The following is a 25034-nucleotide window of genomic DNA, read 5'->3' as shown; positions in this document are numbered from 1 at the left end:
GACGTAATATACCAAGTTGTGTAGGCATTTAATATTTTTCTTTATCCAATGAGCCTACCAAAACAACCCAATTTCTTGTTCTCCTCCCTCCCTTTCTTTTAAATATCCATTTGAAACAGCACGCCAAAATAATCTTTTGAAGAATTTTTTTAATAGCATAGAAAAAAACTAAAATAACAATTACAGAGAATCTGGGAGAGGGAGTGAAAGCGGGATGCTGCAGGGCAATTCGAGTGGACGGAATACATTAACTCGGTGTATTAGGTCAATTCTCAATTGCCTTCTTCATTTCCTCACTGTGAACACTTCAGAGACCTTGTGCCCTGGGGTCTATTATAGGGTTAGAGTGGACAGCCTAATCTAGTCTCTCTAGAAATGCGGTCCGGGGTTGGGAGTCCCTGAGTTATGGAACCCCGGCCAGACGTCTCTCCCGCGATGAGTGAGCCGGAGAAACTACAGACAGACAACTGAGGATGGCGGAGCCCGGAGGAACGAATCGGTCCTCACACTTTCCGGTGTGGCTATGCTTAGTGCATTCCGGTGAGCCAGGATGAGCCCGGTTGTGTTCCTCGCGGGGACCGATAGGGTAACATTATCACGAATTTTCGAAATGTTGCTTTCCTCCCCGCCCCCCATGGTTTGAACCCTAAGGTCAGGAGCATCTGCCGAAGCCAAGGCCCTTTCCGCAATCGCCAGATAGGAATCCGATTCTCGCTTTCTCCTCGCTGTGATTTGCACGTAAGCTCATGTTGATTTACCTGCGAGGCTGGCCGCCACGCGCCGGATAAATAAAGAGAGAGCCTTTCCCTGCTCTTGCTCCTCTCCTGGCTGGGAGTGGATGGTGGGGGAGGCTCAAGAGGCTGAGGCCAGCGAAGAGCTGGGGCGGGGGGGACGGGCATGGGGGGATACTGAACTCCCGCGGGCCAGGGCTGCATACAGATTACGATGAGACCAGCCCCCTAAAGACGGCCGGTGGAAAGAAGGCTTTTGTTCCTTTGGGCAGCCGAGCACTGCCAGGATGGGGAAGGGGGGCGGGCGGAGAATTAGCGCCCTCTTCCTGCCTACTGTCTTTCCACCTCTAGGGAAAGGCGGTGGGGAGCGAGGGTATGAAGAAACCCTAGAAAATTCTTAGCACTGCAAGCAAGCTCTCCCAGTGACTCCCCACAAACCCCATTACATCGCATTTCTCTATGTACTCAATTCGGTCCAAGGTTCCCCACCTCGTTTCTTCCCCCCTCCCAAGCCCTTACTCGTTTCCTGATGGTCAACTCCTGCAGTTATTGTTGCAAGCTTGGAACCTGCTATGTCAGAGAGTTGGAGGGGAGCTCGGCGCCTGCCCAGATATTCCATATACCAGGACGCTGTTAGTCCCCAGATTAAATTTGCCTCTAAAGGACCACAAACATAGAATGAAGGTACTAGGGCTGCTCATCCTTTCTTCAGCTAAGAGGAATGCTGAGGCCTCAGGGCACCAGTCCTGCTGGAAACGCCATCATCAATCAGGAGCGTGGGAGATGCCCGACTGCTGGGGCCTAGATGACCAGTCAGTCCATTCCCGACACAGGCTCTCAGAGTCAGGCTGGTTGTAAAAGCGAGTCTCTCCCTTATGGGCTGCAGGCTAAGGGACCCGAGAACTGGGGATACCCGCCATGAGGGATTTATTTATGTGTCTCAGTCACTGAGGAGAGCTGAGGCAGGCAAGTCTTCTCGTCAGACACTATATTTAGTGCTGGAAGGGAACCTCAGAGGCCAGCGAATCCGACCCCTTCATTTTACAATTGAAGAAACTGAAGCCAAAAGATATTACGTGGCTTGCCCAGGGTCACACAAATACTAAGTGTCTGAATTCCAGTGCAGGTTTTCCGGACTCCAAATCTAGCTACTGACCCACCTAGATCCGGGCAACTTGTTCCAAAGGTTCAGGGATTCAGGTCAGCCCAGAAGCAGCCAAGGCTACAGAGAAGACTCAGGACAACTAAAGAGGAGGAGGCCCGTGGCTGGCTGGAGAGCTGCTTCTGAGATGTTAAGTGTTAGGAGAATTTTTTTATTCAGGATTTCCAAATAAAATAATTTTCTCCAGCATCATCTTTGCATTGATAATAACAAGTACAGTCGAAACTAATTTCTTAAAACCCTATGATATCCTCTCCTACCACCTAAAGACGAAAATTATTTCCATGGCTCCTTCCACCCCGCCACTCATTCTCCGCAGATCCAAAACCTTAGAGAGCATCTTCCCCTCGGAGCGATTCAGAGCAAACTCGAAACGGATGGATAGTATCCGTGCAGAATTGACCATCTTCATCTTCGTTCACACTAGGAGCTTTTCAGTAGCCTCCATTTCCGAAACTCGCCATGTTTCTCAGTTAACCGAAAACGAAAATCTGTTCATTAGGATTCACTTTTTTTTTTAAAGGAGGAAAAAAAGATGGGAGATTATACTGTTCCTCCCCCACTTCCCACAAATACCTCCAGGATAGGTTATTTCTCGTTTTCAAGAGAATCAACTTTTCCTCCCTTACCCCAAGCTTTTCTCTTCCCGTTCATCGACTTGGAAGTGGGGAGGAAAAAAGAGAAACAGAGACAGAGAGACACAGACACCGAGAGACTTCGGGAAGGGTTGGGTATCGAATCGAAGAAACCTGAGCAATAATAGGGAGAAGTACCCAAGAGTCAGATCACAGATCCACAGCCCCCACCTCATAATCACCAATCTTAAAGAAAGAAGTAACTGACGTGAACTCAAAATAGACACCCCTCACTATAAATTATCTCTGTAATTCATTCTGCCACTATAGTTTTTCCGAAGTTAACCTTCAGGAATTGGTGGTACATTTATTCCCCCCATCCCCAAGTGTTTCTGAAATCCCTAGTGCCCACTAATTCGTGGGAAAATTCCGAATATCAGTAAGGAAAGCCTGTCTAAACAAGGCTGTTTAATGTGTGGAGACTCGGTAATTTGATGGCCCGGTCCAATTTGGAGATGGCCTCTTTGGGTATGGAACCATAACCCTCCAATGTTCACTTCGTTTTTGGAAGTGTAAACAGCCTGTTTTGCGATCTGCCTGGCTCTTGGATCTGCCGATATGGAATATTTTTCTTTCCCTCGAGAGAATAGGATCCAGGAGTCCTGTGCAGAGGGAAATCTCCTGGATCATTCCCGCTGGGGGCGATGGACTGGGGTTGGGAAGTGGATTAGGGTGAGCTTTAGGGATTGGATCAAATCGAGGAGCGAGATGAGTTCTTACTCGCCCTGGCCTTGTATCCCTTGTCCCAGATAGTCTTTCCCCAGGAATGACCCTGCGGTTGACTCTCACTGGCGCCTCTGCAGCTCTCCGCAGCTCCTGAGGGCTTAATCTTTTACCAGAAGGCCCTTTGCCGACCCCTCTTTTCAGGGTGGGGGTGGAGGGCTTCCGAGTTGCTCTTTCTCGCTGCCGGAGCTGGCCCAGTCTGCAACCCAGGCAGGTGGGCGGGGGTGTGGCGGGGTCATACTGGTGAAACCCGCCACCTCTGACCTTATAAATCGGTTGTTCCCTAGTCAGGCCGCGCACCTGCGCCTCTCTCAGAGCCCCGGGCCTTGTCTGGGATCCCCGAGGAAAGCAAACGTCTTTCAAGTCCCAAGTTGACTCCCACATCTGCTGATAAGAAGCTGGCCTCGCTTCTTCCGTCCCCGCCGGCGGATCCGAGACAGCCAAACATCGTTAACTTCTTTGTGTTGTAGGGAACTTCCCCCCTTGCACTCTCCTCGACCCCCGGGGCTCAGGGCGATGCCTTGAACTTCGTCTACACTGGCTAAGCGTGGGCAGGGAGCATTTCTGCAGAGACTGTGGCCCCTGGAGACGACCCACCTCGTGTAAGCACTTTATAAATCTTGAAGCTCGAGACAAACGCGTGTTATTATGATTACTCTCGAGATCAACTGCTCCCTTTTTCCTCAGCAGCAAAATTGGAAGTGGCCCCAAGATTTGCTTTCTCCTTTTCCTTTGCTTTGCCCTTGTAGACATGGTTTGGAAGCATTTCCAAGGAAGGAGCTTTACAAATTTACTTCCCCGTGTCAATTTGAGACCTCCAAAAGATATCCCAGAAATTGACTCAGAGACTTTCTACAAATATCCCAGAAATCGAAGAATGACATCCCACCCATTCCCATTAGGGTGGAGGTGGGATTAGAGTGGGGATGGGCAGACTTGTCTCAGGGGCTGTTTTAAAAATATTGATAAGGATGTGTCCTTGTGTTGGTGCTGCCGGAAATACAGGGTTAAAATCTTGAACATGCTATTTGGATTGCTGTCATTTGGACTCCTGTTTGCAGTCTCAGGATGAGAAGATGGGCTTTGAGACCAGAGGGGCCCTCCGGGAAAGGCCGTTGGTGGGAGACTAGGACCGGGCCAAAGCTGCTCTAGCGGGGCACTTGTTTCTACTCGGCCAAGACTTCCAGATATCTATTCTATAGCCAAATCCAATCTGGTTCATAACGTTGGTGGCTAATGATATTGTGAGCTGCAGTTCGCTCTGCATCTGGTGGCAGGGATGGGGGGGTGGGGGTGGGGTAGGGAACTAACAAAGAGGAGAGGGACTAAAGCTATTAGGTCCTTGACGGCTAATGGGGATAGGGAGTACTCACTGCTGTCTGGAATAGTCTGTTTTTATGAGTATCAGGGGTAAGCTTGCTCTGTCTGCAGCCGGAACTCTTGGGTTCCTTTTCTGGCTCTTTTCTGAACTCCCTGGGAGTCTTCTCACCCCAGGGTGGAGTTGTCTGAGGAAGAGGGGGGAAAGGAATTCTCCTACCAGTGGTAGGGAGGAAGTTCCCCATAGGTGTTGGGTGGAGTGGGGGTGGAGCATAAGGGTCAAATTCCAGGCCTCAGCAATCCACTTTCACCCTGTGAGGCAAAGGATGGTCCTCAAAGTTTCCACTCCAAACCTTGGCCATCAGCTTGGAGAAATGTCTAAGAACAAATCCACATCCTACCGAGGTGTGTCTCCAGACTGACTTTAGCCCTGAAGAGCTATGAATTGAGTTGATTGAATTAATTGGATTCAATTCAACAAAGGAGTATCTTGGTAAATCCCGATTTCCCCATCTCCACCTCCCCCCCCCCAAATTCCTTTCATCAGAAATGTCCAGATCATTACAGAAAAAATGTTAAATGTCCTTTTGGGCTAAAGATCTGGCTAATTGCTTCCACACTCTCCACCACTGGTGTATCCTTGGCTACAAAACAAAATAGAGAATTGAAGCAATTGTCCAAAGTAACTCAAGGGAAAAACCAAACTTGTTTGATTCAAACTTTTCTAATAACTCTTTCTTTATCATTCCCCCCCCCCATGGAAATACCTTTTCTCCTCTCTCACTCCTTCTATGTCTTCCTTCCTTGCTTTCTTTTTGGATCTTTTTTTTCCCTGTCCTATCCCCAAATCTATTGGGGCTCTTTATGGAAGTATCCTCAAGAGCCGATTCTCAGGGAAGGCAAGGTATGCAGCTGCTTAATGCACAACCAACTGGTGACCACAATAAGAAAACTCTTCAATATTTTCCTGTTTACAAGGGGGGGTTGAAATTGTACCTTGGTCACTATTATGTATTTAAGTGTACCTGTAGATAAATAGATATGACCTTGTTGTGTTGGCTGTTATGACTGTGACAAAATGAAACCTTTCTCCTACTTGGAGCACACAGATGCCTGGCCTTGGATCGATTGCCCTTTCCTTTCCATACTGTCAGGAGTTTGCAGCAACTTTATGTATAGCATTATCCTATTTTACAAATGAGGAAACAGATTCAGAGAAGTAAAGCAATATTAACTCCAGGCTATATGCTGTATATAGGGCAAAACTCTGTCCCAATAAGTATCGAAATCAGAATTTTAGGACAGTGAGTGACTCCAAGACCTTCTATTCTCTCTGCTACCTTGCCCCAGTCTTCCCTCCTTGCTACTTCACTTTTGGGGACCCTTCTCCTTGAGCCAAAGAGTCTCCAGAAATGGACTCAGAAACCCAGCCTAGCGCAGGGCATCCGGGAAGAAGTATCCCTATAGTTCACCATGTTTTCAATGAAAGCTGCCCCAATGTGTATTTTGAATAACCTCACCCACCCATAAGGGACATCAAAAAAGGAAGGGGGTAGGGGCAGGGGGGGAGTAGAGCTGTTCAGAACAGTGGCTTGATGCATATAGTACTTAGACACACTGTTTCTCCTTATGCACATACACATCCCTGAAAGTGTGGATTATTCCTTATTTTCAGTGGAGGAAGCACCACTGGAAAAACCTACTACTTCATCTAAACCCTTACTCGACTTTGGGCTCCTCACATCCTGGGCTCAGGGATGCTGCTCACCCATAGCTATCAACTTTCTCCTTCCAAACAACGAAGTATGCCACTAAAGGTGGAAGATCCGGGAGAGCCTACCGGACTGCGAGGTGGAGGACTGGGTAGTGTACTCTAAAGGATCCCCAAGGATCCCCAAGCACACTTCTTGCAGTTATGGTTCCCTGGTGGAACTGGCCTTTTAGACTTCAACCTCATTCTTTTAAATGTATTTGGTGCTGGGCCAAAGGATTCTTGCGGGGGGCGGAGGGGGGGGTGTTAGACTGCCACGTCCATTGATAGGAGGGAGTGTGTGGAGTGGTTTGATTGGGGTGGGGAGTTGTTGGGGACAGGAAATGAAGTTTTCATTGATTTCTGTTCCTGTTGCTTCAAGAGTAAGAGACCCGGATTCGGGAGTCCAGAGCTAGATAGTGGGGCCTTCACCTCCCTGGTCTATGGGAGTACACAGGAAGGGATGTGTCGAGATCGTTTAAAATTAGTCAACAGAGACGATGAAGGGCAAAACTCTGTCCCAAACTCCTAGTCTGACTGGGACTTTACCAGTCAAGGGAAACAACGGTCTAGGTCCCCTTTCTCTATGAGGGACACTCTGTAACCTGACATCTTCCTTTTCAAAACACGATGATCCATGCTCCTATTTATTCCTTACATATTTTCATTTTATGCTTTAATGTACACATGTCAAATCTTGGTTTTCCTCCCCCAGAGTTCAGACTAAAAGATGATCTTTACAACCCGAGTAATTCAGAGCAGTTATTTTCAAATAACGATTTTGTTTGAGGGTGAGGCTATACGACTTGATCCTTTGTTAATTAAACGAAGGGGCTCTATAAGTCCCCACTGTCAATGGATTGAAATAAATTTTAATTCTAGTGAACGTGTTAACTAACCCAGGTTTTTCTTTTCTGACTGAGTTTACACTGCTTGTCACAGCGGATTAAGGGGTGGGAGAGGGAAAGGAGAAAGGTCTTAATCATATAATTGCGACTAAACTCTCAGTCTTGATATTTGGAAATCTTGTATTAAAATGACCGAAACAAACTCTGGGTTTATACAGTTCAAATAGTAGCTAGTAAAGCCAGAGAGTTATTCGATGCTTTCGGAGTAGATCGTTAGGTAAATTTTCAGGAAATTCAGGCCAAAACATTTTATTGCTGATGTTGCGCGAGTTCTCCGAATATGCTGTGACTGAAGAGACCTTCATGACGGTTTGAGACCTTCACGGAATTCGATAGGGTGGAACGGGAACGGGGATAATTTTCCAGCCAGCGAATCGGGAACTGGCGCCTGACGGAGCCGGGTTCGGGTTTCTCTCTTCTTTATCCCCAGCCGCCAGTGAGGGAAGGGGGGGTGTCACTACTTCCTGGGGGGTGAAGAAGGCCTAGAGGGAAGCTAAATAATCTCTAGTTAAAGAATCGTGCGTTTTCCCCACCAGTTTAACCTCTGAATCACTGTAAAGGTTCAGAAAAAGCCGTTTCCCAACACCTCCACCTCTTTCTGTCCTCTAGAGTATGATGAGAGCAAAGGATTGGGGGTCTGAGAGCAGGGAGAACGGCCGCAGTACAGAAACCGAGATTTCTGGGCGGCTGCAGCTCTTCCTAAAGAGTCGCGTCCTTCTCGGTTTCTGGTGGACAAGTCCTTTCGCCTTCTGTGATTTCGTCATGAAGATGAAAAATAATGCATTATCCTAGTGTTTTATAGGAATTCAAGCGACTGGAGAGGTGGTTGAAGGGGAGGGGTGGTGTTTAAATAAACGGGAACAGAAAGGGGAACAAAAACTGAATGTGGTCTGGAAGGGATATTCGCTGCTCACCAGGTCCTTACGCATGCAGCCACGAGATCTCTTTGTGTCTTTTTGTGTGTGACTAAAGTACAACCCTCTCTTTCGAGGTTTTAGAGTCCTCTTTCTCCCTGCTCTCAATTTACCCTAACCCTACAATTTACCCCACCCTCTTTCCTCGCCTCGACTTCTTTTGAGTCGAGCTCAGAAAATTAGGAGATTGGCAAGGAGGGAGAGGCTTGGCATAAATGGGTTGGACAAGAAAAGAGGACGCTCAGTCCATTGATTTGTCTTATAGTAAGAAACTCAGCTGCCCATGCCCTTTGGTGGTCCCTCTGAATGTTCTTGGGAGGAGAATTCAGGATCATTTGGTTCGGACTATACGGCCAACACGCCACACTTGGCTAATCCAAGTTTCTCCCCAGTGGGAAAACAATTCCAATCTTCCAGGGCTCTCCAGGACACTTTCACTTATCGAGGAAAGATCCATCCTTTAAGTTCCTAATAAAGCTCACTTCCAATACCTGTGAGTCTATTCTGCGAATTGCATCCTTGTTTCTGTGGCTCAGGAACCTTCTCTTTCTGGGATCCATCCGTCCCGTAGTCAGTCCTTACCCTGGCTTGGAGTGTGAAGACCAAACTACAAACCACCTGAACCATTGCCCAAAATATCATCGTCTGGAGCAGCTAGATGGCGCAGTGGATAGAGCATCGGCCCTGGAGTCAGGAGTACCTGAGTTCAAATCCAGCCTCAGACACTTAACACTTACTAGCTGTGTGACCCTGGGCAAGTCGTTTAACCCCAATTGCCTCACTAAAACAAACAAACAAATTAATCAAAATTTCATTGTCACCTAAATGCTCAACTTCTTGTGTATAAACTTGCCTCTTTCCTCACTTCAAAAGCCTCCCCATAGTTCTTCTTTTCCCAAACCTTCCTCTTAAACTCTCATATTCTTAGCTCTAGGAATTCTTCGCTCCAGTCTATTCAACAAGCACTTATTGCTCACCTACTCCGGGCTAGGCAGGTACCGGTGAGAATACGAGTTCAGAAATAAAAACAGACCTTTCCCTCATGCAGCTTATATTCTAACCGGAGGGAAGCTACAGACAGATACACACAGAGAAACACTTGTCATTCACACATGGCAAATTAGAGTGAAGAATTGAAACAAAGATCTAAATTCCTTCAGACCCCAAAATTCCAAACCAAATTTACATTTACACTTATACCAGTAACCAATTTGAGGAATTTCTCCTCATCCCACCTATGTAATTGGCGAAATTGACCCAGTTGCTTTGTCCTATAGATTTGATACGTGGTTAGATTTGCGCAGCAGCTGTCACAGGACCTCTAATTTCAGCACCGCTGCCTCAGTTCTCCGTCTCTTTTGAGCAGAGAAGAGAGCTGCTTCCCTTCCACCAAGCAAACCTGAGAAAACAAAAGGAAACAAAACACAGAGAGGAATATTTTTATATCTCCCCTAACTTCTGAAAGCTTCATGAATCCCACCATCCTCAGACTCAGCTCAGTGAAGGCTGTTTAGACACCCAGACAAGTGTGGGATTGAAATAGCTGGCTTACTTACTGGTGGTGAGTGCTTTGAAGGACAATGTCAAACTCTTTCACCCAAGCTTCCAAAATATGGAGAGTGTTTCCCTCAAAGAATGACCCAGATTTTTGCTTCCTCTTCTCTCTTCCCTTAAGAAGTGTGGACTGGACCACAGCCAAAGGCCTTCTCTACATCAGGCTACAAAAATTCTTTGAAAGGTGAAAAATTCTAGTTCAGGAATTCTTGGGAACCAAGAAGTGTGTGGATAGCTTTCGGGGGTCTATAAACTTGGTTAGAGGAAAAAAAAATCCCCCCCAACATCTAGTTTTCCCTCCAATTTTTTTTTTTGTTTGTTTGTTTGTTTGGGGTTTTTTTGCTGAGGCAATTGGGTTAAGTGACTTGCCCAGGGTCACACAGCTAGTGTCAAATGTCTGAGGCGGGATTTGAACTCAGGTACTCCGGACTCCAGGGCCGGTGCTCTGTCCACTGCGCCACCTAGCTGCCCCTTCCCTCCAATTTTGAATTAAAAAGATATTATGGGAAGGGATGCATTAGGTGTCACCAGATTCCCAAAGGGGTCTGTAACATGCAAAAAAGTTAAGGAGCCATGGACAGGTCAATCTGCCTGTTCTTTGGTTTCCAACTCTGAATAAGAAGGATTCCCCGTCCCCTCCCCCGCCCCTTACTGAGCAGGCTGAGAGGCTGTATTGACCATCTTGGACAGCTAGCTTTAGGCAAGTGCTAAATTGGTTGAATCTTATCTGTGGACACAGATGGCTTGCCTGGAAAGTCCAAGTAACCCATCCTCACTCATTCCCCCACCTCTCCTCCCTCCCCCAAGTGCACACCCTTCGCTTTCTGTACTGCTTTTGGACTTGGATGACTTCTCAGGAAGTTATTTACCTCTATTTTATCACCTTTTCTTGTGAAGGTCAAAGCCTCTACCCAGATTTCTGCCTATCTGTCTATTGCTTCATGTATTTGGCTGACTACTTCTGCTTACTGGAGGTGAGGGGCGGGGGATGCCATAAACCATTGGGACTTCAGTGCCAGGTCCCAAACCGGTTCCTAATTGATTATTTGGATTAACCAGGAAGTTTAGTACAAAACTATTTGTAAGCATGTCTGTTGGTCTGTCTGCTTTTCTTTCTGCCTACATGGGAACACGGGTTTCTGAATATACATATATGTGTATATGTATATAGTATGTGTATGTATATACATACCCTCCTATATCTCCAGATTTCTAGTTTCAAGTTATAAATTGAGAGAGAAAAAGAGAAGGGGGAGGAAGGGAGGGAAGGAAAGAGGAAGGGGAGGGGGGAGAGAGATTGAGAGATTGTTCCTAGTCTCTTTGGTCTGGGTGGGGCTTGAGGACCCTTTTCCTCAAAGGAAACTCAACTCTGAAGTATAGATTATACTTATTCTAAAACTGTAGTGGACATTCTTCACCCTTGGAGGAGACCAAGCCTGTTCTACTGGCATGAGTCTCTTGGAGGAAGAGGATCAGAGAGACTAGGCAATTGATTTTCTAATCCAGAATCTCTGTCATTCAGAAATCTTATTTCCAGCTCAAAGAAAAAAAGAGGAGGTAGAATTAGAAAGGGATTGAGGCAGGAGGAGGAAGAAAAAGAGGTAATCCTTTTCCTGATTTAAAATTCCACTGGGAGCTGGGGCTGTTGGGTATGGCTCTCTCTCTCCGCCTGGAATAGGTTGGGGCAGGGGTAAGTATGGAATCAGACAAGAGAGACTTCAATCAAAGGTCCCCTCTCTAAACTGCCTGTGAAAGAAAAGGGCCATCAGGCATAGAAAAAAAACCCAGGGATCCTTGTCCCTGGGACTCTTACTACCTGAGATCCATCACAGATGAAGCTATTTTTAGCACATGGAGGCTATTTCCCCCCAGTCTTTTGATGAGGAGTAGGGATGGGGAGGAGACGAGGGGGGATCATGAATCTTTCTTGCCTTGTACTCATAGCATCATTTCTGCTGTTGTCTGTCCAGGGAAGGTAGCTAATAGAACTAGCTACTCTAGCTGTGGCTTGAAGCTGTTTTTTTGTATGTTCTAATGCATTTGAAATTTTGAAATATAAACTTTGGTTTTTTAAAAAATTACAAATATTAGCAAACTAGCAAATAATTATTAGCAAAGAACAGAAAAGATGATTATCTATGAAACTATGGGCATCTGCTACATAGGTTTTTTTTTTAATGCATATTAAATTTAACATAGTAGTAGCAGGACTCTGCTTGGCTGTGATCCCTTCAGAACCTTCTGCTCTCTGATTTTATTTTCTTAGTGTTTCATTAATGCTCCTTTCTTTTTCCTTCTTTTTTCTCCCTTCAGAATCTGTTTGTTGTTGTTCAGTCATTTCAGTCATGTCCAACTGTTCATAACTCCATTTTTGGTTTTTGGTTTTGTTTTGTTTTGTTTTTCAGCAAAGATATTGGAGCTTGGTTAGTTGTTTGCTGTTTCTTTCTCCAACTCATTTTACAGATGAGGAACCTGAGGCAAACAGGGTTAAGAAACTTGCCCAAGGTCACACAGATAGTAAGTGTCTGAGGCCATATTTGAACTCAGGAAGATGAATCTTCCTGACTCCAGACCCAGCACTCTATTCACTGACTCAAATAGCTACTCATAATTTTTCTCTCCTCCCCTGCTCCATAGAAGTCCTCCCTTGTTATAAATAATTAGAATTAAGCAAACAAATCTCTACATTGACCATGTCTGAAAATGTATAGCTCATTCTGTATATACTATCATCTTTCAGCTAAGAGATGGGAAGCATGCTTGACCATTAGTCTTTTGAAATCATGATTGGTCACTGCTTTGAGCAGAATTCTGTAATCTTTCAAAGCTATTTTATTTCACATTACTATAGCCATGTTGTAAATAATTCTCCTCCTGCTCCCTTGATTGGGCATCAATTCATAAAAGTATTTCTGTTTTTTCTGAATCCCTCAATATTGTCATTTCTTAGGTCTCAGTAATATTTAATCACATTCATGCACCAACATTTGTTAAATCCTTCCCCAATTTATGAACATCCACTTTGTTTCCAGTTTTTTTACTACATCAAAAAGTGTTCCTATAAATCTTTTCCTACATATTAATCCTTTCTCTCTATCTTTGACCTCTTTGAAGTATAATCAATAAGTCTATAAGCATTTATTAAGCAATATCTGTGCCAGATATTGTACTAAGCACTGGATAGGTCTAGTAGTAGTATCCCTTGGCCAAAGGGCATGTGCAGTTTAACAATGCATTTAAAATTTAGAAAAAAGGTCCCAGTAGGGTGAGAAGTAAGAAAGGATGTTCCTGGGTTATATACAGCATGAAATCTCTGAAACAGCTTTCAGAGTGGTCCTTCCCCATTCTGGGTTTCTTTTTCACTGAGACAAAGTTCATGTCAACAGGGAACAAGCAGTGCTCTGGCAAATGATAATTATGGAAAATGGCTTCATAGCTTAGTGGACAGAAAGTGGACCTTTGAGTCAGGGAGATCTGGCTGACACATACCGGTAGTGTGACATGGGCAAATCACTTAATTTCTCTGTGGCTGCAAAACTACAGGAAGTCACTTCATTGGGAGTTCCTACTACAATGAAATCACAGACCTGAACCAAAATAACAATGATAAAAATAATAATAGTAATTCTGTATGTACGTATATATGTATGTATATGTAATTTTTAGTAAAGATTGCAAAGAGCATTACTTATGTTTTCTCATTTGGTCCTCACAGCAACCCTGAGAGATTAAATACTACAGGTATCATGTTCATTTTACAGATGAGATAACAGGCTCAAAGATTTGACCAGGGTCAGATAATGTGGCATGATTTCCACCTCTTTTCTCCTTCTTAGTGTGTAAAGTCTCCCTGGTTATTGGACTCAGGCAATTTGGTTTCTGGCTGCAGGCAACTCATTTTTCTTTCTTTTTTTAATTTACTTTTTTTTTTGGCAAATAGTATTTATTTTCCCCCAATCACATGTAAAGATTGTTTTCAACATTCATTTTTTAAAGATTTTGAGTTTAAATTTTTTTTCTCCCTTCCCTCCCCTCTGCAAGACAGCAAGCAATCTGATTTAGTTTATACACGTGCAATCATGTAAACATATTTCCACATTAGTCATGTTGTGAAAGAAGAAACAGAACAAAAGGGAAAACACACACACATACACACAAATCCCCGCAAAGTGAAAATAGTATGCTTTGATCCTGCTTTCAAACTCCATAGTTCTTTCTCTGGATGTGGATAGTATTTTCCATCATGAGTCTTTTGGAATTGTCTTGGATCATTATATTGCTGAGAAGAGTTAAGTCAATCATAGTTAATCATCACACAATGTTGCTGTTACTGTGTACAAAGTTCTCCTGGTTCTGCTCACTTCACACAGCATCAGTGCATTTAAGTCTTTCCAGGTTTTTCTGAAATCTGTCTGCTCATCATTTCTTATAGCACAGTAACATTCTATTACATTAATATACCACAACTTGTTTAGCCATTCCCCAATTGATGGGCATTCCCTTAATTTCTAATTCTTTGCCACCACAAAAAACTGCTATAAATATTTTTGTACATGTAGGTCCCTTTCTCTTTTTGGGATACAGACTTAGTACTCGTATTACTGGATCAAAGGGTATGCAAAATTTAATTGCCCTTTGGGCATAGTTCCAAATTGTTCTCCACTAGCACAATTCCACTAGTAATGCATTAGTGTTCCAAGTTTTCCACAGCTTCTCCCACATTTATTATTTTCCTTTTCTGTCATATTAGCCAATCTGATAGGTGTGAGATGGTACCTCAAAGTTATTTTAATTTGCATTTCTCTAATCAATAGTGATTTACCCAGCTCATTTTTTCTTGGAGGCAATTGTAAATAGAATCAAAATCACAGCAGAGCAGAAAATCAGCAAGGACGAGGGCACAGGGTGTATGTGATGAGACTGAAGAATTCTAGTCCCTCCAACCCCCACCCCCTTTTTTTTTTCCCAGCGAGAGTTCCACACAATCTCCTACTAGAATTGAAAGGTGACTCTACACTAGGGCACTTTTCGGGGGTAAGCGCCGCTTTCTCTTCGGATTCTTGTTTGGTATTGCAATAAGCTACTGGAAAAGAAAGCCAAGCTCCCCTCTAAGGCTCCCACGAGGAACAGATTGGGGACTCCTGGGTATTTTGTGATTGAAATCTGAGGTTGACAGCCGAATTACCTGGAATAGGAGATAATTAATGAAGACCACTTTGTTGCCCGTGGCTAATTGACTACCCAGTGCGACCGTGTCTTCTAAGAGGTCGGTGAAGCTTTCAGGGAAAAGGTTGATTCTGTATCCTAAAGTCTTCGTGAGGGGGAAGGAGGAATCCGTTCGCATTCCCCGCCCCCACCGCCACGTCCAAATCACCGAGTACTGGCTTCCGCTCTATTTTTCTTTTGTTAAAAGCATCTAAGGGGCAAAAATCCTCCCTCGCAATGATTCTGAGGTTGAGGTGTGGTATAGAGAGCGTTATGATGGAGGAATGAAAAGGAGGGCAAGAACAGGGAATTGATTCTCTAGGAACGAATATGTAGCATATAAAAGCAAAAGCCGTTGACATTTGTATAGCGCTTTAAGGATTGCAAAACGCGTTTACCTACATTTTATTTTTTAAAGGCTGCAGGAACCTGGAACAGAGGTTTTGTGAATATGGTCGTAGTATTTGTGGGATATAGGGCGGGGGGAAGGAACTAGGTTCTTTTTTTCACCGAAAACTGTCCTCCTTGCATTCTTTCTCCTCCGATTCTGTTTTTAGTTTGAGTCAATAAACATATATTAAGAGCCTACTCTGTGTAAAACACAATGCTAAGGTGCTGGGAATACAGAAACAAACAAATGAACAATATCTTCCCCCAAGAATCTTAAATTCTACTCAGATTCATAAATCCAGGGATTGGCACAGAATGGACCCAGGGTCAGTTGACAGACAGGTAGACTAGTTCCCCTCCTCAGATGGGTAATAGTGGTCTCTACTCATAACTTAAGTAGAGATCTACACGTATTTCTTGTTTTTTCTCCCCTCCCTAAGCTTTCTTCTGCTCCTTTCAGGAGCTGTGCCTAGATCGATTGGGGATTAAGCTTCTTTTGGGGGATAGAGGCATAGTGGGGGAAAACGAGTGCAGGGACAGAACTTGGCTCTTCCTCTTTGTTCTCGGAAAACTGCCTCAATCTTCGGTCCCCATGAAAATCACAGGTGAACTTAATTTTAATCAGCTTCGTAAAATATCCTCGGAACTGTAGCGTCCTCGTCACTTAGTGTCCTTAGACATCTATCTTTTCTTCTGACAAAGAATTGGAGATAATGAGTATGAAAGTTCAATTGAAGAGGAAGCAAGAGATCCGAGAGCCACTTCGCCTCCTAATATTCTGTCTTTTATTTCTTCTGTAGGGGAGTAAAGGTCAGTCAACCCGAGCCACAAAAAATCTCAGAAAATGTTTGCGTATGTGAGTGGGGAGCGGGGAGAGCCGGTTTGTGGATACTATGTAGACAAAACAATCTTAATTTACTGAGTAAGCACAGATTCTATTTCAGCTTCATCGTGTGACCTTGGGAAAGTCACTTACCCTCTATGTTTGTTTCCTTTTCTATAACTTTGAAAGGATGGGACTTGGTGGTCTCCAAGATTCTTTCCAACTCTGACATTCTCCTTGCTGACTTTTTGTTCCAACAAACTGGTCAAGTGGATAGATTGTTTTGGCACCTTGTTACCAAAGAGAATTTTCCCTCTGTGGCTAAAACAATAGGGAAAGATAATGTGACTAAAGGACACCGGTTATACAATTAGAAACACTGTTGAATAATAACATTTAAACATCACTTCACACATGTTGTTTCATTTGACCTGAAGATGAAAAGAAGATTTGAGCCTGAGTGGATGCCTTAGCAGATGGAATTTTCCATAGTGCTACTTTCTTCTCTACTCCTTCAATGTAGACATGGGTCTTCGTAGAGGTGTGCTTGGGGTCCAGCTAGTAGTTTTCCTGGAGCCTCTAAGGGTCCTACCAAGTCTCTGCCATCTTCTCTGTCTTCTGGAAGGAAATTTCCATGAAAGGAAGAGGGGGAAGTTGAAAAAAATCTGGAAGAAACATTGCCTTGAGGTTGAAGTTGGGACTGAAGGCTAGAAGTCTCTTCATCAGAATGTTCACCCTGGGATGAAAACCTTGCAAAGGGTCTGTCAGGAAGTGGTTAAGAGGGCCTGCATAATAAGCAGGTTTTGAGTTGGCAGGGCCACTCTCATTTCAATCTTGGTCTCATCCTCTCCAGCAAGTAAACCTAAAGGAGAAATCTGGTAGTTCTGGAATGAGAGTGGGAGAGGAGGGTTGGGAAGAGTTACTTAGGGATCATGGAGATTTTCTACCACTGTTCTTCCTGGCCACGTTGGCACAGTATGGGGAGGGGGCATTCCATGGTGCAGTGGGTTGCTTACAGAGATACTAACCCTAAGATAAGAACCAGAATCTGAACTCCCTACCATCCTCTCTTAAACTGCTTGACCCAGAGCAAGCTCTTCATGACCTGTTACTGCATAATTGATGGCAAGTGGATAGTTTTTTGGCTTGAGTTCCCTAGATTCATGGGACAATTGTCTCCATTGTCTATCTCCCAGTCGTCCCTCCTCACTGCCCCACAGATCCCAATCTATTTACATAGGCAAAGTTTGAGATTTTTTTTAAACGGGGGGGGGGAGATAAAATGAAAAAAAAAAACAAAACGGGGATATGGAGAGAGAAAAAATGCCTTAACTAGCCCTCTCATCCCCTTCCTTTACTGTAGAAAAAAATCCTGGGGTTTCTTTAAGTAATCTAATCGATTAATATTTACTACCCTTGAATTAAAGTAACTGAATCATCTCTCAAACTTTCCAATCTCTCACTCTCTGTCTGTCTGTCTGTCTGTCTCTGTGTCTGTCTAGGGATCCCAACCTCAGCTTTGAGTACCTCTGGATTGACTTCATTTTATATTCTACTTCCTTCTTCTGTTTTTCATCCTTCTCTGGTCTCCCTGCTCCACTCTGCACTCCCATGGGACCAAAGTCAGAAGGGGTGGGTCAAAGAACCGGGAATACTGAGAATAAACAGGTGGGGGGGAAGGGAAGTCAGTCTGCTAGCATGTTCCCTTTAGAAATGGGGACACCTTACATTTGTTTGTTTGTTGTTGTTGTTTTTTGGTGGGGCAATGGGGGTTAAGTGACTTGCCCAGGGTCACACAGCTAGTAAGTGTCAAGTGTCTGAGGCTGGATTTGAACTCAGGTACTCCTGAATCCAGGGCCAGTGCTCTATCCACTTTGCCACCTAGCTGCCCCCAACACCTTACATTTGAATTTTGTCCTTTTAATTGGGATGGGGCAGGGAGAAACTGTACTGGGACAAGATATGGAAGGGGAGGATACAGCTGGAGCAGAATCACCCTTGGAGCACTCACTGGCCCTTTGAGTAAGGGTGAGAAAATAGAAGGGGAAGAAGGTTATGTCCATGCTTTTCTCTTTGAAAATCCTTCAGGACCTTTGTTTCTCCCTGCCCTTGGCCTGGGAGTCCAGCAACCTTAGTCCAACCAGGGGTAGAGCTTCTCTTTTTTTATTCTTATATGTGTGTGTGTCTGTGAATTACATTTCATTTATTTATTTTTTTAATTCAATTTTCTTTTCTTTTCAGGTGCATATTCGCTCCCACTTCCCTCCTTTCCCCACACTCACTGAGAAATCAAGAAAAGCAAAACCTTTTAGAGATATTTATTACAATATAGATTATATATATTATATGTGCCTCCATATATATTGGCAAAACAAATTCCTTCATTGGTCATGCTCCTCTTTCTTTCTTTCTTTTTTTTTTGAGAGGGGGTGTGAGGCAATTGGGGTTAAGTGACTTGCCCAGGATCACACAGCTAGTAAGTGTTAAGTGTCTGAGGCCAGATTTGAACTCAGGTACTCCTGAATCCAGGGCTGGTGCTTTATCCACTGTGCCACCTAGCTGCCTCCCTCTTTCTTTCTTTTTAAGAAAAGGTGATGGGAAGAAATCTGAACTTTCCACCCTCCTGCTGGGACCCTGCTCAGCTCAGGTAACACAGACTGTTTAGACTCAGACCTGAAACTATTCCTCAGTCCCCAGATTTGAAGGCAGCTCCAAAAGTTGGAACAAAGAACTATGTAATATTCATTCATTCAATAAACAGTTATTACACTTCTACTACGTGTCAGGCACTGTGCTGAACCCTGGGGATACAAAAAGAGGAAAAGACAGTTCCTACCCTCAAGGAATCTACAATCTAATGGAGGAGACAACATACAAATAAGTATAATACAAAGCAAGTTATATACAGGAGAAATAGGAGATAATTAATAGAGGGAAGACACTGGAATTAAGAGGGAAGGCTTCCTGTAGGAGGTGGGATTTTAGTTGGGACTTATAAAATAGGAAATGACCTTGATGTAATAAGGATTTATCCTCTACACCCACAGCAGAGCACAGAGGAAAAAAACAACAATGGGGATCTTTTTGAGTTCTATTGGATCTTGGGGCTTTCCATTTTTGGTCCACCTTACTTCCTGCTGGTTCTAAGGACCCCATTCCCTCACCCCTTTCCTTATAACTCTTACCCTCCCCTCAATAGACTCCCTCTTCACCTTGCTTGAGAGCTGAGGAGTCAGGGATAAGTCTTTGGCCTGAATGAGACACACCATCCCGAGGGCTGGTTTGAGCTAGGTGAGGAAAGGAGGGAAGCATCGTAAGTGGGAAACAAATACATACACACACATGCAATATATATATATATATGTATATATATATGTTTATATGTATGTGGGTATGTATACATCTACATACATATATGACAGCCTATCTTAGTAGGCAGTCTTATGGCCTTGAAGCCTAAGAAGACTTAGGCTCACATCTTGCCTCAGACTAGCAGCGGAACCATGAGGACATCAACTTCTCATTGACATAGGCAACATCTAGGTGGGTAGAGTTTCACACCTGGAATTTCACTTGGAATATAGATATAGGGAGGGGGGGAATCTCCTTTTAGAGGCAACTTGGTGAGGAGAAAGGCATGCTGTCCTTGAAGTCAAGAAGGACATGTAATGTCTAATCCCTTGGAAGAATTTCCCCTACATCTGTGGGCTGTTTTCTCATCTGTAAAATAAGACAGTTGGGCTGGATGGTCCCTGAAGTCCTTTTGTAGATCAGTAGAAAGAATGTAAGCTCCTTGAAGGTCTGGAATTTCTCATTTTTCTATATGTATTCTGAGCACAGTGCCTGCAACATGACATTAATAAATGATTGTAGAGGGAAAGTCTTTCATTCTACTTTGTTGTGATGTTACACTGCACATCTCAATATATAAAGCCCAGATAAATCTGTTCTTGGAATTACAGGGGACACAACCTTTGAATTGTCACAAAAGAGTCTGAGAAACCAAAGGGGGTGGGGTGGACTGAGGTGAGCTAACTTAGAGAAATCCCTGTATAAAGCTTCCTGTTGTCTGGACTCCCAATTCCTCCATGATTAAAAGGCTCTTGTTTAGGGGCAGCTAGATGGTGCAGTGGATAGAGCACCGGCCCTGGAGTCAGGAGTAACTGAGTTCAAATCTGGCCTCAGACACTTAACACTTACTAGCTGTGTGACCCTGGGCAAGTCACTTAACCCCAATTGCCTCACTTAAAAAAAAAGGGCTCTTGTTTACCTCTGCCTCCTGGCTTTCTTCAAGACTCAGCTCAAACCCCACCTTTTGCAAGATGCCTTTTTCTGTTCTATCCCTGATTCTCCCAGGCCCTTCTCTCTGAGACTATCTCTTATTTCCACTGTATATATCTTGTATGAAAGTGGTTGTTTGAATCTTATCTCCACTACAATGCATGCAGGATCCATGTTTTTTGCCTTTCTTTGTTTTCCTCAGAATTTAGTACAGTGCCTGGCACATTGTGAGTCCTTAATAAGTATTTCTTGATTAACTTACAAGGTCTCCTGATTGCAGGTACTATGTACCACTCTTCCTTGAAAGAAACATCAAAAAGTGGAGTACTGTACTGAGATATGAAAGATACAGACAATTCAGTGACTCAATTATATTGAAGCTCCTGGTTCAAGGGTATTTTCATCTTGGTGAATGATATCTTTTTACCTTAGGTCCCTTCAGCCTGTGTAAACATAGTGGAGGAGCAAGGAGCAGGCATCCCATAATAAAAGGTAGGGTTAGCTCTCTCCCCACCTTCAGGTTTCTCTTTAGGGGAATGTCCTGGGTGGGAATCTCCCAATGGAACTATCTGTATGGGGCAAGCAGAAGGAAAAAAATCAAAGACCCACTTATGAAATTTGGGGGTGAAGAGAATTTCCCAGAAGAAAATGATGTCAGAGTCCTAGAGATAAGCAATGTAGGTGCAGTGGGGGCTGAATTATCAGGAAAAGCCACAGCTCATAACCCCACTGGGTAATTTCACACTGAATTATAGAACAATGTAGTTGTTTGACCCAAATCATGCCATTCTAGGACATGAGCTAAGGGATGGGGATAGATCCAGACCTTTGAGGTCTGCTTCACCTCAAAGAGGATTGATTCACTTTTACCTTGGGCTAGAATCTTCAGGGAAAGTTGGGAGAGATATTAAAAATGTCATATTTGGGATTGATTTAATCTACAAATATCAGAAAACTGCAGGGGAACCAACCAGCAATGAAAGAAGAAAGGAAGGAAGCGTTGGTGTGTGTGTGTGTGTGTGTGTGTGTTTAAAGAATTTAAAGGATTTCAGATTTAAATTAATTAAAAAGATTTCAGAAGATGAATGCAGATCTTTGGTGGTAGTGGTCAGGTTGCCTGGGGTTGGATTCTTTAGGAGAAGAGAAAAAAAGGGGGGGGGGAATCATGGATTGGGAAGAATGAAGATCACATTCAATTGTTCCCCTGACCACCGCACCCCCATCAAAATATAGAGAATTTCCTCACTTCTTCCTTACTCTCTGTTTCTTTGAAAAGGGAAGTTGGAGATACATAAAGGCCGAATTTTTTCCCCCCGTAAGGATCTGATGGAATCTGGGGAGGGAATGAACGAGAATAGAAAATACCGTTTCTTCCTGGGAAATTGGGGACATTTTGAAGTTTAGAGATTTCTCTGCTTTGTTAGAGACAAAAGGAGTGGAAAATTGAGACGAAGATTCCGAGAATCTGAGCAATTCTATCCCAAAGCACCATGATTTCCACCCTTTGTCCGGGAAGCTTTATTGATTTCAGGTCAAAAGGCTTTGCTTTGGGCTTGAATGATCTGGGTCAGAGCTCTCGTTCTTCACTTGATTTATTTAGAAAGTGTATATCCAAATTCTATCTCTGGCCAAGTTTACATTTAGAGGTGGCGAGAGGAGAGCATTTATCAAGATAAACACCCTACAGAAGAAGAGCTGAGGTGTTCGGGGTTCAGGGAGGTTAGAAGTCTTGAACTATATGGATCTTGTCCCTGCATCCGATTTAATGTAAAATTGCTTCATCTCTTCCCGCACCTGAGCCAGCCTAGACTAGGATTTTCGTTAACCCAGAAGAAGAATGTAAGGAGATAAACAGCGGAAGGGGAACAGGGAAAACTGTGACCTGCAGCGTGAGCAGGGGAGGGGGCTGTAGATCCTTCTTTCCCTCGATATAACTGAAAACCCATGCCCTGAGCCCAGTTAATTCCCCTCAGTATAGAAAGCCTGATTGGAAGACTCCTCTTCGGACTGGACCTAGACGGTGCACTTAGAATGGGACAGCCGGAGAGATTACACAATTTCGGGCCCATTTTCTAGGATCGTTATGAAAGTGAACTAGGTTGTGATTTTAAGTCTGGTATAGACGTATTCACCCGAAATCAACCTGGAGAGGTTTTATCCTGAATTCTCTGGACTGGATTTCCCCCAGATCTGATTACCCTATTGGGCACCCAAGTTCTTTTCTCTGAAGGTTTCTATTTTATAAAATAAATTATTTTGTCTGATTTCGACTGGATTTGCAGGGGAGCCCTTTCTCACTGAGTAAAAAAGAGCTCTTTGCAAACCTTAAATCGCCAGTATTCATATCAACTTCCCTAACACCCGCCTCTTTCCAATTCTGGTTTCCTCCAGATTCGCTACCCGCCTCTCAACTGCCACCCCTCCTCCCACCCCCACACCACGGAACACAGCTACCCTCTTTGCCCCATTCCACCCCCGGCTAAAATCTATGAGGGTTAAACCGGAATAATCTCGGCAAGAGCAGGTTTGGATTTCTTTTTGCTCTAATTGGGAGGATAGGGAGGTGGAGGGGGTTCCCCGTGTTCCGAGACTTGGCCCAGCTTCTGCCCCCCCCCTTCTTCTAAAGTTCTCGCAGAGTCTGGTCTGGGAAGGGGACGGGCGCAAGACCTGTGGAAGGATGGGGAGGAAGGGGTGTGTGTGGGGGAGTGGAACTCTCCTTCGCTCTTTCCTTTCACACGTGGCAGGAAAATGTGACGAGGGTTTGTCAGCCTCCTCCCGGGCGACCGTCCCCTGAGTGACCGAAAGGGACACGTTGCCTCGAGAGTGTGTTCCGAGCTCAGTCCCCTAGCCCCTGGCCAGGCCTCTCCATTCCCCAAACAAAGAGCTAGGGCTGCGGAGCGTTCAGCTCCCACAGGCTGCAGCCGGGGCTGTGGAGGAGGTCTCAGTCCAGCCTCCTACTTACCCTGGGGCTGTCCCGAGCTTCACTAGGAGAATCTGGAGGATGGAGCACTGGTGTTCCTTCTTCCTCTTATAGTTTCCTCTCCTTGGTTTTTGTGTTAATATTTTGCCCTCTCCTTCGTAGTTTTTCTGTTTTGGGTCCCCGGCGTGGGTACCTTTGCCTGATATGGTCCAACTGTAGAGTACCGACGGACCAGTCTGGAAACCTGGTGTCTGCAGTTTGTGCATCTAGGCCAAGAGGGAATCAGGGGGTTGAAGAGCTGACACGTTGTTCCTCTCAGAGATTTTCTTCTGGCTACTCTGGATTTTCCAAGACAGGTATTATAGACTCGGGAACGCAACCAAACTCTGTAACCGAAAACCAAATTCCCTTCGTGGCCCCTGAAAACTCCAGACAGCTCAGTCCCTGGACTGGACTAGCCAGACCTCGCAGCCAGCTTGTGGAAAGGAGGGTTTTCTTGATGAAGAAAAAACCCATCTTTCTCGGTCCCGTGTACCTTGGGTGGATGAACAGGCCTAAAAGGGTCGTGGGTCCCCGAGGATAGCAAACCAATCAACCCTAGTTTCTGAGGAATTGAAGATTGGGACAAATATGAATTTTCTGGGCTGGGACTCTAGAGAAATCCCAGTTCCGAATCAGGTAGGAGCTGAATGGAGGTTTGGCAGGCAAATGTTTGGGGCCCAGTGGGGCGCCAGGGCAGGGCTTTGGATATTTGCTTTTTCACTTCCTGTAATAACAATGGAAAGTTGCAAGAACAACCCAGAGGGAAAGAAGATCAAGGAAAGAAAGAGGGAAGAGAGCTAAAGACAAGAAGGAAGAGAAGAGAAAAGATGGGGGAAATGTCAGAGAAATATAAGGAAGGAAAGATAGATAAAGAAGGAAACAAAGGAAGAACTAGAAAGATGAAGAAATAAACAAAAGAAAAAACTTTAAAAGGGAGGAAAATTAAAAAGAAATAAAGGAAAGAAGAATGATGAGAGAGACTTAAAACTCAATAAGCAGTTTTCATAAAACTTCAAAATGTAAAAGCCTCAAAACCTTAGGTCCTTTCCAACACATCAGTTTGGAGGAAAGTAGCATCAGAAAGAGAAGTCTCAGTAGAGGACAGTCATTATTAGAAATAATTAGTGGTATCACATTACTATCATCAAAATGACTGTTTCCTTCCTTTTATAGGCAACCATTATTGGGGCACCACTTCTAGAATCATTGGCTATTCCAACTGCTCCAGCAGTATCAAAAACTGAGTTGCTTGGAAAAACAAAAACATAAACAAGACAAGAAAAGGTGCTCAATGATTTTCTCTCTCCGTTTTTTTTAATCTGGTCGATTTCATTAAACTGAATTAAAAGTGTATTGGACTTTACATTAAGGTGTCAACTCTGGGTGGCTGGAATCCCCTCCCCTCCCACCTCCCGCCATGGGCGTCTGCTGCTGTTTCAAAGGCAGTGTAGTAAAGGTCACAGGCGGTATATGGGGCTTGGGATGAATGGAGATCTGGAGGTAAACAGACTCTTAACTTTCAACTTGGCCTTGACCTTCAAGGGGGTGTACTGGCCCGTATGTAAAGGAGCATCATCAGGCTTTCAGAGCATTTGGGCCTCGGTCAGTAAAGTAGGGAGGGGTCTGGGGGCAGGGGGCTAGCCCCTTCGGATCTGAGAGACAAAGGAGACTGGAAACAT

Source organism: Dromiciops gliroides, chromosome 4 (genome assembly GCF_019393635.1).
Source record: "Dromiciops gliroides isolate mDroGli1 chromosome 4, mDroGli1.pri, whole genome shotgun sequence".
Classification (NCBI taxonomy): domain Eukaryota; kingdom Metazoa; phylum Chordata; class Mammalia; order Microbiotheria; family Microbiotheriidae; genus Dromiciops; species Dromiciops gliroides.
This window is presented reverse-complemented; position numbering follows the sequence as displayed.